This window comes from Erinaceus europaeus, chromosome 4, assembly GCF_950295315.1.
Source record: "Erinaceus europaeus chromosome 4, mEriEur2.1, whole genome shotgun sequence".
Taxonomy (NCBI): domain Eukaryota; kingdom Metazoa; phylum Chordata; class Mammalia; order Eulipotyphla; family Erinaceidae; genus Erinaceus; species Erinaceus europaeus.
Genome location: NC_080165.1, coordinates 85,819,597 through 85,831,475, shown reverse-complemented (window position 1 = coordinate 85,831,475; position 11,879 = coordinate 85,819,597).

Here is an 11,879-nt window from a genome sequence, read left to right as displayed (position 1 = left end):
ATTCATCAAATATTTAGAGGTAAACAGTATTAGAATTCCTTCAATCTAAGTTTTAAAGTCATCTTTGATGACTCAAGACCAATCACACACAAAAAATAAATAAATAAACTAATGGGACTACACCAAATTGAAAAGTTTCTGCATGACAAAAGGAACCACCACCCAAACAGAGAAACTCCTTATGGAAAAGGAAAAGATCTTTACATATCATATATCAGACAAAAGATTAATAATCAAAATATACAAGGAGCACTCCAAACTTAGCAACAACAACAAAAATCTGTGAAATTTTACACTCATTTTAATGAAGCCATGGTACTAAAGGTTTGGCTTCCAAAATACTTTAAAATCATATTTTTAGACCCTGTCTTAAGAAGAACTTGAGCATGTAAAGGTTATATATGTGTTATATCATGAAAACCACATAAGAGTAGGAAAATATTACTGCTTGGTTTTGCTGGCTCTTTTTTCTTTTCTTTTCTTTTTCTTTTTTTTTATTTTTGAAGTTTCAGGAAATTGTATCCCATGGGCCTGTGAGAAAAGGAAATCCCTGCTTCACCACTGTTCAATTCCCAGATGAGGTAGTTTTAAACTGTAGCAAAATAGCTTATGAAACATTTAGAGAGGCTTCTCTTAGCATTCTGAACAGAAGGAACCATTTGTGGGTTAGTAACCAGTGCTCTTGGGAGTATTTCTAGGAATTCATGACTGCTAGATCATTCCATCTATCCTTGGCAGAATGTGGTCATCCCCTCTTTTGGAGAGATGATAACTAAGTTGAAGCAAGTTTCTCTATGGATATGAGGATGTTAAAGGAAAAACAGGGCTGCAGGGGGTGCAGGGGGGTTAGAAAATAGGGTTGTGATTAACAACCATAGAGCTCTGTTGTCAAGGAAATCAGAGACTAGTGGATGAGGCAGATCAGTATGTGTACATGTTAACAGCAATGTTTGGTACTATAGTAGTATGGATTGTGTGAATGTCAGGAAAGGCCTGAGATGAACTCTGAGAAAATAGTCCTTAATCATTGGAAGATGTAGAGTAGGGCTTTGCTTATTGAGGACATTCTACACACACCAAGTAGATAGAGCCTATAAACTGCACAGGATGACTAGAAGGGAAAAGGGCAAGAGATAAATTTGAAGAGGGAGACAGCCCAGATATATCTCATTGATCATGCTAAAAAAAAAAAGGAAAATGGACACTCTCCTCAACAGTTCACAGAAACACTGTGGAGTTTTAAGTGAGGTAGTGAACATTTGAAATGGGGGTTGAGAAATCAGGAAATGACAGGTTTTGGCAAGGTTGTGAGGAAAAAGGAACTCTGCTGCACTGATTTCTGGTTGGAATGCAAACTGATGTAGGCCCTTTGGAATACTGTATGGAGAACCCTTAAGCAAATAAAAATGGAATTACCTTATGTTTCAACAATATCACTCTTAGGCATTTATCCAAAGAATAATAAAACACCAATTAAAAAATTATTTATAAAATGGAAACACTGACAAAACCATTGGATAAGAGGGGCACAATTCCACACAGTTCCCACCACCATCCCATCTCCTCCCCAGATAGCTTTCCTATTCTTTATCCTTCTGGGAGAATGGACCCAGGGTCATTACGGGGTGCAGAAGGTGGAAGGTATGAAATTGCTTCTGTAATTGCTTTCCCACTGAACATGGGTGTTGGCAGGTCAATCCATATTTCCAGCCTATCTCTCTCTTTCCCTAGTGGGGCAGAGCTTTGGCTACTTAGCGCTACAGGACACATTGGTGGGGGTCGTCTGCCCAGGGAGGTCTGGTTGGCATCATGGTAGCATCTGGAACCTGGTGGCTGAAAAGAGAGTTAACATATAGAGCCAAACAAATTGTTGACTAATCATGAACCTAAAGGCCGGGATAGTGCAGATGAAGATTTGGGGTCTCCGTCTTGGTAATAGATAGTAGGTCTATTTTAGGTATATTCCAAGGGGCCCACAACTTTACTAGTTTTATTATTCATTTATTTATTTATTTATTTATTTATTTATTTTTTAACCAGAGCACTGTTCAGCTCTGGCTTATGGTGGTGCTGGGGACTGAACCTGGGAGATTTCGGAATCTCAGGCATGAGAGTCTCTTTGCATAACCATTATGCTTCTACCCCCACCCTAGTTTTCTAGTGTTTTTTTTTTTTTTCCCCTGAGCCTGAGCAGGTGGACCCAAGTTATTGTCTGGAGAGATGATGTCATGGCTGAAAAAAGGGCTAGAAAGCTGGATCAGGGAAGAGAGTAGCGCCTAAATATGGGAAAGGTGTGTAAATATTGTTGACTATAAACCCCCATCGATTGGATTGGGGGCCCATATTCATCATAGGAGTCTATGTAACTTCTGCATCCCTGTAGATCTGAGCTCGCATTCTGTGGCCATGAGTAGGAACTGAAACACCATTTTTTCCCCTTTTATTGCCCTTATTTTTTTAATTGTTGTAGTTATTATTGTTGTTATTGATGTCATCATTGTTAGATAGGACAGAGGGAAATGGAGAGAGAGGAGGGGAAGACAGAGAGGGGAAGAGAAAGACAGACATCTGCAGACCTGCTTCACCGTCTGTGAAGGGACTTCCCTACAGGTGGGGAGCCAGGGCACCAACAGGGATCCTTACTCTGGTCCTTGTGCTTCACGCCACAAGTGCTTAACCAGCTGCACTACTGTGGGACTCCCTAAAACACCAGTTTTAAGGGTCATATGTTCATGGCTACATCACAATATGTTCATAGCTCCATTATTCACAATAGCCAAAGAGTGGAATATATATGCCTATCACTAGATGACTGGCTAAGGAAGTTATGGCATATATATTTCATTGAAACACTGCTCTGCAATCAAAAAGATGATATTGTGTCCTTTGGGAAAATAGATGGAACTGGAGGTGATTATGCCTAGTGAAGTAAGTAAAAAATGAAAGACAACTATAAGATCATTTCACTTCTATGTGGAATCCAGAGAGCTGATTTACATGAACTTTAAAAAAGAAAAAAAAAACAGAAGCAAGCAAATTATAAGATTTGTGGGAACTATAGTAGTTATTTTTGGGAAGTGGGAGGGTGGGGATATAGGACTTTTATAGTGGGTGTGGTGTGGAACTATATACTGTAATCTGACAATCTTGTAACCCACTATTAATCACAATTAAAAAATTAAATAAAAACAAATAAAATGGTGATTGGGGACTGGGAAGCTAGCTCCAAGCTAGAACTCAGGGTTTGCATTCTTGAGGCCCTACTGTCCCAAAAGTCAATCCCTTCAATGCCATATGACAGAGCTGAGTGGTGATCTGGTCTTTCTCTACCTCTCTGTCTCACTCTCTGTAGCTCATAAAATTAAAATTTTATTTTCTTTTTTATTATTATAAATTCTATTTATAAAATCAAATCCCTGACAACACCATAGGATAAGAGTGGTACAATTCCCACCACCAGAACTCCGTATCCCATCCCCTACCTTGATAGCTTTCCTATTCTTTATTCCTCCGGGAGTATGGACCCAGGATCATTATGGGGTGCAGAAGGTAATTTTTTAAAAATTTCTTTATTGGGGGATTAATGTTTTACATTCGACAGGGCCAGGTGGTGGCGCACCTGGTTGAGTGCACAAGGACCCATCCGTGTTCAAGCCCCTGGTCTCCACCTGCCAGGGGAAAGCTTTGCAAGTGGTGAAGTAGTGTTGCAGGTGTTTCTTTATCTCTTTCCCTCTCTGTCACCCCCTTCTCTCTTGATTTCTGGCTGTCTCTATCAAATAAAATAAAGACAATTTAAAAAAAAATTTTTAAAAAGAAGTCGGTGTGGAAACATGATGGGGATAAGTGTATTTTAACAGAGCCGGATGGTAGAAAGTATAATGGTGTCACCAGGAATAGTGGGTGAAAAGCAAATAGAAATTCTGTCTTTAGAATTCTTCTGTAAATCTATAATGACTTCAATATTTTACATTATAAATGCATTAGTAAGAAGAATAAAAATAGAGAAATGATCAGGAAATTGTGATAAAAGCAATATATATATATATATACATACCACAAACATAAAAAGTTACATAGCAAATATACTCAGGTAATAGTACTTATCTTTATGTGGTGGGATTAAAGTTGTTCTTTTGTTTTGTTTTGTTTTGTTTTGTTTTTTACCAGAGCATTGATTAGCTCTGGCTCATGGTGGTAGTTCAGGGAATTGAACCTGGGACTTTGGGGATTCAGGCATGAGAGTCACTTTGCATAACCATTAATGCTATCAACCCCTGCCCTAAAGTTGATTTTATATTTTATCTTTACACCCTTCTGTATCTTCTCATTTTTATTCTATGGAATTTTTTATGAGGGAAGAAAAAGATTGAAGAAGCAAACACTCATTTTATTTCTTTTAAATATTTACTTTTTCAGTGACAGTGAGATAGTTCAATGATTTGTATGCTAAAACCCCTCCTGGGGTCTCAGATTAAAATTACCTTCTGCAAAGGTAGCAACAACAAATGCTGGAGTGGTAGAGGGGACAAAGGAACCCTCCTGCACAGCTGGTGGGAATGTCAATGGGCCCAACCCCTGTGGAGAGCAGTCTGGAGAACTCTCAGAAGGCTAGAAATGGACCTGCCCTATGATCTTGCAATTCCTCTCTTGGGCATATATCTTAAGGAACCCAACACACCCATCCAAAAAGATTTGTGTATACCTATGTTCTTGGCAGCACAATTTGTAATAGCCAAAACCTGGAAGCAACCTAGGTGTCCAACAACAGATGAGTGGCTAAGCAAGTTGTGGTATATACACACAATGGAATACTAATCAGCTATCAAAAACGGTGACTTCACTGTTTTCAGCCAATCTTGGTTGGAGCTTGAAGAAATCATGCTAAGTGAAATAAGTGAGAAACAGAAGGATGAATACGGGATAATCACACTCTCAGGCAGAAGTTGGAGATTTGGGGCAAAATAATGTATTGTGCAGGTAGGAGTTCTTGAGCAGATAGGGTTTTTCAGGACTCCACAGGTTAGCCTGGTATGCTGTGTACCTGTGAGCACTATTTACAGATGAGTTCTTATTCACTAAGACACTGATAAATGCTCTGCAGTCATATATCTATCTATATCTATATATCTATGTCTGTATCTATATCCCTGTATCTATACCTGAATTTTTACATGGTCTGGACCAACTTAAATCTCATGATTGATTCATCATTTACTGGCACTGTTTGAAGGCAATATTAAATAGTTTATGATTAGTTCTAAAGTTTTGATTTAAGTCATTTGATTCTCATAAAGGAAAACACCACATACTGTCAGAAATTACTGCAATGATAGAAACAAATTCAACAAGCTGTCCCTAAACCTCAGTCCTGGATTCTCTGCATGTTCCTTTCCACCTACCTGTTGCTGCTACTTCTTCCCTTTCTTTCTTTCTTCCTTCCTTTCTTTCTTTCTTTCTTTCTTTCTTTCTTTCTTTCTTTCTTTCTTTCTTTCTTTCTTTCTTTTTGCCTCCAGGATTATTGCTGGGGCTCTGTGCCTGCACTACGAATCCACTGCTCCTGGAGGCTATTTTTTTCACTTTTGTTGCCTTTGTTGTTGTTGTTATTATTATTGTTGTCATTGTCATTGCTGTTGGATAGGACAGAAAGAAATTCAGAGAGGAGGGGAAGACAGAGAGAGAGAAAGATAGACATGTGCAGACCTGCTTCATTGCCTGTGAAGTGACCCCCCCCCCATTGCAGGTGGGGAGCCTGGGGCTCAAACCGGGATCCTTAAGCCGGTCCTTGAGCTTTATGCCATGTTCATTTAACCAAGTGCACTACTGCCTGACCCCTACTACTTCTTTTTATAAACAACTTGAACACTTATTTGTTCTTACTTGAGATCAATTTCATGCTATGATTTTCCCATATGTGCTTATGGACAAGGGTGTATCTATTTTTTCTTGAGAGTAAAACTATATCTTCATTTTTATTTTTATTACTATTATTTTTTTGTTGGATAGGACAGAGAGAAATCTAGGCAGGAGGGGAAGGTAGAGGAGAGAAAGATAGACACCTGCAGACCTGCTTCACCACTTGGGAAGCAACCTGCTGCAGATGGGAAGCTGGGGACTTGAACTAGGATCCTTATGCCAGCCCTTGCACTTTGTTTCCATGTGCACTTAACCCACTGCGATACCCCCAGCCTCCTATATCTTCATTTTTACGTATTGCAGTGTTTAACATGGTGCCTTGCTATTGAATGAAAAATAGGTTTTCATTTAAGTATATTCATTTTCTACACTCTTTCTTTGAGGAATCATGGAATACCACATCTTCAAGTAATATCTCTTAATATGTAAATTTTGTTGGGGGTGTCTACTGTTCTTAAGTAGTTCTACTTTCATAACCAATTTCAGTGCAAATTTCAAAAGACCAATGTTGAAATTATCACTTCTTTAATCTATTCCTGTGGTGGGCTGTGTTGGGCTCCCCATTCAAATGTTGAAGTCCTGACCTCCCTTGCCTCTTTAGAGAGATAATTAAGGTAAAATGCAGTCTCTTGGGTGGTTTCTAGTCTACTGTGATTGGTTGTCCTGATAAAAAGAGACTAGGACTCAAAGATTTACAGAAGAAAAATCATGCACAGAAAGAGAGAAAAATAACCATTTAGAAGTCAAGGAGAGAGACTTCTAAAGAAATGAATTCAGCTGGTACTTTAATCTTGGACATTGTACCTGCAGAACCATGAGTAAATACATTTATGTTATTTAAGGCTACTAGTTCTGTTGCATTTCATTATGACAACCCAAGACAACCAGTATACTATAAAAAAAAGTATTTATGTGCAAGGGCCGGTGTAAGGGTCTTGGTTCCAGCCCTGGGCTCCCCACCTGCAGGGGAGTCGCTTTACAAGTGGTGAAGTGGGCCTGCAGGTGTTTATCTTTCTCTGTCTTCTCTGTCTTCCTCTCTTCTCTCCATTTCTCTCTGTCCTATCCAACAACACCATCAATAACTACAACAATAAAAAAACAACAAGGGCAATAAAAGAGAATAAATAAATAAATATTAAAGTACTTGTTTTTATTGGATAAAGACAAAAAAATGAGAAGGGAGGGGAAAGTTAGAAAAGGAAAGAGACAGGGCGGAGTGGTAGTGTAGCTGGTTAGGCACACGTAGCGCAAAGCGCAAGGAGCAGCATAAGCATCCGGGTTCCAGCCCCTGGCTCCCCACCTGCAAGGGAGTGGCTTCACAAGTGGTAAAGCAGGTCTGCAGGTGTGTTTCTCTCCCCCTCTCTGTCTTCCCCTCCCTTCTCGATTTCTCTCTCTCCTGTCCAACCACAATGACAACAATAATAGTAACAACAACACTGATAAATAACAAGGGCAACAAAAGGGAAAAAATGGCCTCCAGGAGCAGTGGATTCGTGGTGCAGGCACTGAGGCCAGCGATAACCCTGGAGGCAAAAAGAAAGGAAAAAGATAAAAGAAACAAAGAAAAGAAAAGGTAAGGGACAGAGAGACATCTGCAGCCTTGCTTCACCACTCATGAACTCATGAAACTTTCCCCCTACAGGTGGGGATCAAGGGCTTGAACGGGATGACTTCAAAAGAAACAATATACACATTATTGGCTTACCAGAGGAAGAAAGAGAGGGAGAGGAAGAGGAAGAAAGCCTTCTTCAGGACATAATAGCTGAAAACTTCTCTAGTCTAGACAACATCAAAGACATAAAGATTCAAGAAGCCCAGAGGGTCCCAAACAGAAGTAACCCAGACTTAAAGACACCAAAACACATCATATGTAGAATGAACAGGAATAAGGATAAAGAAAGGATCCTGAATGCTGCAAGAGAAAAAAACAAAGAGTCACTTACAAAGGAAAACCCATAAGATTAGCAGTAGACTTCTCCACACAAACACTACAGGCCAGAAGAGAATGGCAAGATATCTATCGAGTTCTCAATGAGAAAGGCTTTCAACCAAGAATACTATATCCTGCTAGACTGTCATTCAGACTAGAGGGAGGCATCAAAACCTTCTCAGACAAGCAACAGTTGAAGGAATCAACTATCACCAAGCCTACCCTGAAAGAAGTTCTGAAAGGTCTTCTATAAACAGTCAGACTATCATAAATAGGACATATACCAGAACACTCGAAAACTCTACAAGAATGGCGTTAAAATATCTTCAGTCTTTGATATCAATAAATGTCAATGGCCTGAATTCACCTATTAAAAGACACAGAGTAGAAAACACAACCTAACAATATGCTGTCTACAGGAAACCCACCTAACTCAACAAGACAAACACAGATTCACTTATTCAAAGTCACCTTCTGATCACAGAAGAACACACCTTATCACACACTTCATCACATACCTCAGACCCCAGACAAGAGAAATTCCAAACTATATGGCCTTTTGATATCCATCTTCTTTCTGTCTCACCCTACAGGTTTAACCCCTATGCTTCTCTCAAATACCTTTGGATAATTAAGTTGCTTGTGTTATGGAGAATAATTGTCTTGTATCTCATCAATTCCTGTCATACCAACCCCCTACCTTAGGGGCATGTTGACTGTTAAGAAACCTGTAATTTCTGTCATATTTCAACAATAATTAACTTCATTGCTTTTCTATTTAACTCATGTCCACTTTGCTAATAAATGGATTCTAGGATTCTGGGATTCTAGCACTCAGATTCTAGACACGCTAAGAGTCCCCTGGTGTCTTTTACTTTGTGTCAACCCTGTCATGAGCGAGAAAGAACCAGCCCATTACCTTTCCCCTGGAGGCCACCCTGCCAGAAAAGGAGAGAGACACCCCGAAATCACACTGACCAATGGAATAGAATTGAGAGCCCAGAAGTGAGCTCCCATACCTACGGACATCTAATCTTTGACAAAGGGGCCCAGACTATTAAATGGGGAAAACAGAGTCTCTTCAACAAATCGTGTTGGAAAAAAATGGGTTGAAACATGCAGACGAATGAAACTGACCCACTGTATTTCACTGCCCGGCTAGCTTCACGAGCGGGAGACAGAAGACCAGGGACTCATGGCTGAGCTGGAAAGCAGTATCTCTTTATTCATGCGGAATGCAGCACAATCTAAGCCAAGCTAAGCTAAAACTAAACTAAACTCTAATCACAATCCTGTCCTTATATATATACTTGCCAAGTAGGGTATAAACAGGATGTGATGTAGAGAGGGTGGAGCGAAAAGTGACTGGTGCAAATCAGGGTGTACTATGAGAGGGGGTGGAGCAAAAAGACATCATGAACCAGTGGGGATTAAACCAATGCCCTGCAGGCAGGGTGATGCTTAGTTAACAGTGGTTATGTAAATAGAATACAGTGTTAATCAGGGGGGATTAAACCAATGAAACAGAGGGGTCTTAGAAGCATACCAACATTTCACCAAATACAAAAGTATATACCATGTGGATCAAGGACTTGGAGGTTAGACCACAACTTATCAGATACTTAGAGGAAAATATTGGCAGAACTCTCTTCCGCATAAATTTTAAAGACATATTCAATGAAATGAATCGAATTACAAAGAAGACTAAGGCAAGTATAAACCTATGGGACTACATCCAATTAAAAAGCTTCTTCATAACAAAAGAAACCACTACCCAAACTACTACTACCCATTACTCAAAAGAGACCCCTCACAGAATGGGAAAGATCTTTACATGCCATACATCAGACAAGAGTTTAATAAACAACATACATAAAGAGCTTGCCAAACTCAACAACAAGACAACAAATAACCCCATCCAAAAATGGGGGGAGGACATGGACAGAACATTCACCACAGAAGAGATCCAAAAGGCTGAGAAACACATGAAAAAATGCTCCAAGTCTCTGATTGTCAGAGAAATGCAAATAAAGACAACAATGACATACCACTTCACTCCTGTGAGAATGTCATACATCAGAAAAGGTAACAGCAGCAAATGCTGGAGAGGGTGTGGGGTCAAAGGAACCCTCCTACACTGTTGGTGGGAATGTCAATTGGTCCAACCCCTGCGGAGAACAGTCTAGAGAACTCTCAGAAGCCTAGAAATGGACCTACCCTATGATCCTGCAATTCCTCTCCTGGGGATATATCCTAAGGAACCCAACACACCCATCCAAAAAGATCTGTGTACACATATGTTCTTGGAAGCACAATTTGTAATAGCCCAAACCTGGATGCAACCCAGGTGTCCAACAACAGATGAGTGGTTGAGCTAATTGTGATATATATATAAAACTCAGCTATGAAAAATGCTGACTTCACTGTTTTCAGCCCATCTTGGATGGACCTTGAAAAATTCATGTTAAGTGAAATAAGTCAGAAACAGAAGGATGAATATGGGATGACCTCACTCTCAGGCAGAAGTTGACATCAAGATCTGAAGAGAAAACACAAGTAGAACCTGACTCTGTAAAAGACTCTGGAGTGGGGGGGGGGGCAGAATACAGTCCAAAAAAGGATGACAGAGGACCTAGTGGGGGTTGTATTGTTATATGGAAAACTGAGAAACTTTATGCATATACAAACTATTGTATTTACTGTTAAACGTAAAACATTAATTCCCCAATAAAGAAATTAAAAAAAAAATACCATCATGCTGGGGCTGGGGAGATAGCACAACAGTTATGCAAAAAACCTTTCAGTCTTGAGGTTCTCAGGTACAGTCCCCAGCACCACCATAAGCCAGAGCTGATCAGTACTCTGACCTTAATCTCTGTTTTTTTTTTCTCTCTGAATCTCTCTCATTAAAATAAATAAGCACCAAAGTAAAAGGCTCTGGGGTGGAACGGGGGGCAAGGGGAGTATATGTTAAATAAGGATGACATAGGACCTAGTGTGGGTTGCACTGTTATGTGGAAAACTGAGAAATGTTATGCTTGTACAAACTATTGTATTTACTGGTAACTGTAAAACATTAACTCCCCAATAAAAGAAAAAATGTTTAAAAGAAAAAATAAAGTGGGAGTCGGGCTGTAGCGCAGCGGGTTAAGCGCAGGTGGCACTAAGCTCAAGGACCGGCGTCAGGATCCCGGTTCGAGCCCCCGGCTCCCCACCTGCAGGCAGGTCCCTTCACAGGCGGTGAAGCAGGTCTGTAGGTGTCTGTCTTTCTCTCCCCCTCTCTGTCTTCCCCTCCTCTCTCCATTTCTCTCTGTCCTATCCAACAACAACGACATCAATAATAACTACAACAATAAAACAACAAGGGCAACAAAAGGGAATAAATAAATTAAATTAAATTAAATTTAAAAAAAAAGAAAAAAAAGTAATGTGTTTCATTCAAAAGACTGTATCAGCTAATAAACATTATAAGGGCTGTGGGTAAATTCATTTTATGTAAATGTTTGGATGTCAGATAAGATAAACCAGCTGCATTCCACTGCAATATTGCCAAATTTAGTCTTTGTGTTTAACTTTTGGCAGCTCTGCTTGGATGCCATACAACTCAGAATGATTAATTAAACTGTTAAAATGTGCACTGTTAAAATATTAAAGATGTAACCTTTACTCTGACTTTAAACAGTTTGTGCTTGTTTTTAATAAAAGTTTATGTTCACAATTTGTTGTGTCTAATTAAGAGTATATAAACATAAAAATCAATCTCTCCTTTAATGACACATTATCTACTTAATCCCACCTTTCCATAATAAAACCATCTTAACCCAAAACAGTACAAAATAAAGATTGATAATAACTACATTATACATGTTAAAATAGTCTGTGAGAAGTTAAGAAATAAGAACAGAAAGGGAAACACAAAGCAGAACTTGGACTGGATTTAGTGTATTCCCCCAAAGTAAAGGACTCTGGGGGTGGGAGACGGGGAGAGTGGGGTCCAGGTCCTAATTCATAATGGTGGAGGAGGGCTTAGGTGAGA